The following is a 3,747-nucleotide window of genomic DNA, read 5'->3' as shown; positions in this document are numbered from 1 at the left end:
TGGGTGACGGGCACTGAGGGGGGAACTTGCCGGGATGAGCACTGGGTCTTATTCTGTATGTTGGTAAATTGAACACCAATAAAAAATAAATTTATTATTTAAAAAAGCTGCCTAGTGGCTATAGGTACAGGTTTAGACAGAAGCTCTGACACTGAGTGGAATGCCAGAGGCACCTCAAAAGGGTTGCTGGGCTCTGAGGACTCCTGGTCAAGTTTGACACAGTGGGTCTTTCAAAAACATACTCGCCTAGCCTAGTTTGGGGGCCTGCTAGCCTGAGGACATGTCAGGTGGTCCTAATCTTTTCAATTAGTATTCCTCATCTAGGAAGTGGTTCTTTAGGAAGTCACAGGAATGGGTGTCTGTGCTGGCGGAACCCAGAGCATGCAGATCCAAAAGGGCTTGGTTTAGGTTCTTTCTCAGAACTATGGCAGCCTTCATGGAGTCCATGGCTTTACCCTACTCATCTTGGGACAGCTTCTGTACATCCTGGAGGGTGGCATTGCCACCAGGCTGTTTTTGCATCTTTAAGAGACTCTGGCACCCTTTCACCTGTCTTCCCAACTCCAGAAAGATGTGGCCCAGCTATCTGGAGCCACATTGCTGCAGTGGAAATAAACGCCCAGAGCAAGGTGGGTGTGGGAGGTATGCAGATGCATGTTGACCAGTGGCTTGACAGCAACTCTACTACAGTGGAGTAATTCTCAGGAATCTGGGAGCTCATGGTTGATCAACAATAAGCTCAAATAGGGGATTCCTGGGTGGCGCAGTGGTTTAGCGCCTGCCTTTGGCCCAGGGCACGATCCTGAAGACCTGGGATCGAGTCCCACGTCGGGCTCCCGGTGCATGGAGCCTGCTTCTGCCTGCTTCTGCCTGTCTCTGCCTCTCTCTCTCTCTCTCTCTGTGACTATCATAAATAAATAAAAATTTTTTAAAAAGTAAAAAAACCCAATAAGCTCAAATAATGGTGTTCTCTGGCTGAGAAGATGGTTCCAAAGGTTATGATGGGAAAAGAGGTTGTATATAGGGAGGTTGGAAGATGGAAGAAGGGACATCCCTGGGTCTGTTCCCTCCAAACACTTTTGAAGCAAGAGGCAGATACACCAGACCACTGGGTGTTTTGCCTATATATAGTCTTTACAGTATAGTGCTATAAATGTATTTTCTCATCCTTTTGTTTTCTTAATAATACTTTCTTTTCTCCAGCTTACTTTATTGTAAGAATACAGTATATAATACATATAACAGTACAAAATATGTATTAATTGACTTTTTGCTCATACTTTACTGACTATGGCACAAAGTGATTAAAGAACTACCCAAAACTACATAGTAAATAGAGCCAGATTCAAAAATAGTTTGTTTGACTGCAGACCCAGTGTCTCTAATGAGTTAGCAGAACTGCCTCTCAGGTATTCTGTAAACATGATGTACTTTTCACTTTGTCTGAGACCTCACCACTGTCTATGATGGTACGGCAGCCCTCTCTATAATATATGCCACCTGCCTCATCCTAGGAAGCAATGAGTGTGCCCCCTACTGTAGAATCTCTGCAGCTTTCTGCAAAAGATGTCATGGTTTCAGTTCAGTCCCACCCATCCCAAGGGAACAAAGGGGAAAGTCTAGATGGCTTTGTCCTTCAAGTTTATTTGAAAGAAGAGATTTTCTTCAGGTTAGGGGAAATCTTTCCTTCCATTTTTTTTTTTTTAATAAAAGGTGGGAAAAAGAAACAAAAACTGCAAAGAGCAAATAATATAGTAATGTTTCCAAGGGACAGTCAGGATAACTGCTCTGGCTTTGAATTCTATGCCTTCTTATCAATGTAACTTGATGGGAGGTTATGACAACTATGGACTGTTACATTTGTGTCCCTCTAAAGTTCCTATGTTGGATGTTCTAATCCACAGTATGGGTGTATCTGGAGATGGATGGAGCCTCTAATGAAATAAAGGTTAAATGAAGACATAAATGTGGAACCCTGATCCAAGAAGATTAGTGTTATCAGAAAAAACACCAGAGTTCTCTCTCTATTGAGCCAACACACAAAGAAAGGCCATGTGAGGATATAGCCATAAGGCAAATATCTGCAAGCCAGAAAGAGTCTTGACTAGAAATAGACCATGCTGCCACTTTAATCTTGGAATTTTAGTATCTAGAACCCTGAAAAAACAAATTTCTATTGTTAAAGCTACCCAGGCAGAGTGGTGGCCTGAGAAGACTGATAGAAGGGCTGATAATTGTTCTGAAAACATATATGCAAATTTACATTTACTAATATATTTAAGATAGTCATGAAACCCAAGAGCTGGAGGTTAAGACCGATGTAAAGTGGTTTTCCTGTTTCCTTTGGAGAGTAGTCTATTTCTGCTCGTTCCAGGTTTATTCATGTTCCTTAAGGAAATATATAATGTTCTTATATGTACTTTTAAAAGATTAATAACTCCCTAATTTTCTTCCCTGTTGATGGAAAGAATTCAGTTGTTGGTTATTGAGTACTATGAATAGCACTGAATTGAAGCAGCCTGAATTGAAGCACTGGAGTGTTCTCATTTCTATTCCTCCATGTGCTAGTTTGGCAATTTGAGGGAAGCTATTAACTTTTCTATATATCAAGTTTATATTGGCTAAAATGGGAGTAATAATGACTACCTCAAAGACCTATTGTTTACTCTTTACTTTACCAGTATATTATGCCAAATGAGACAGAGTAAAAGCATGCCTGTTCACGTCCTTCCCTAAAGACTTGCTCTCTAGCATATAGTTGCCAAAGGGAATGTGATGATGAGAGCTGGTGGCCAGCCCAGTGGTCTGCCAAGCCCCTTTTGCCAACTGTACCAGCTTGTTCCTAAGCATGGCCCAGAACTAAACTTCTTTAAAGAAGCAGGCATTGATTCAATGTCCAATCTAGATGGCTAGGTCTTTAACTTCAGTTAATCCAATTCTTAGAAAAGTTTATCTTGTCTGGCCTTTGTCTTTTTCTTTAATCAATCAGAATTATGTATTTAATCCATAAGAACAGGACATATTTCAGAATAATGCATTATTTGATAGTTCTAATCATAGACAGCAGTTTGGTCCCTCTACCTTATCAATACCTTATTTTGCAAGGATCTATACTAGTGTCTCTTAACCGAATGTGATTTTGCCTCACAGGGAACACTTGGAAATGTCTGGAGATGTCTTTGGTTGTTACACCTGAAGGGGATGCTACTGGCATCTAGAGTGTAAGAGAGGCCAGGAATACTGCTAAACATTTTACAGCTTTGCACAGTGGCAGTATCGTAGCCAATGAGGTTTATCGGAGGCACGATTATTGCTAATTGAAAACATTTTACAATGCATTGGACAGTTCCTTACAACAAATAATCTGGCTTTAAATGTCAATAATGCTGAGGTTAAGAAGCCCTAATCTAAACTGAGCTAAACATCCAGCTAATCCCCTTAGGCTCTCCAAGTAAACAAGTGCTAATCTCCCTGCCAGTAAGAGAAGGGTGGGCAGCTTTCCATTGCCACAATCTTCATACTTATTAGGTATATGCCATGGGTTCAGCACACTATAAATGCATGGGTTACTCCAAGACAAGATGTAGAGTAATGACATCATACTAAAATAAAGGACACAGCCTATAGTTTGATAGACTTTGGGTTTGGACCCACTACTTACAAGCCGTAGTTCTATTAGCAAGGTATTTAATTCTTTAGAGCTTCAGCAAGCCTCAACAGGGTGCATGTGACACTATAAAGAATTTA

At 40.8% G+C, this 3,747-nt stretch overlaps 1 non-coding gene across 1 annotated transcript; it reads left to right on the top strand.

Moving 5' to 3' along the window:
- Nucleotides 1-3,256: 3,256 nt before the first annotated feature.
- Nucleotides 3,257-3,402, top strand: LOC140621252 (U4 spliceosomal RNA). The gene has a single exon (XR_012020982.1). It is a non-coding gene; the product is annotated as a U4 spliceosomal RNA (small nuclear RNA).
- The last annotated feature ends 345 nt before the right edge of the window (nucleotides 3,403-3,747 follow it).

The sequence above is a fragment of the Canis lupus genome, chromosome 29 (genome assembly GCF_048164855.1).
Source record: "Canis lupus baileyi chromosome 29, mCanLup2.hap1, whole genome shotgun sequence".
NCBI lineage: Eukaryota > Metazoa > Chordata > Mammalia > Carnivora > Canidae > Canis > Canis lupus.
Note: the sequence above shows the minus strand (reverse complement) of the source record. Positions and strands in the feature narration are given on the sequence as shown.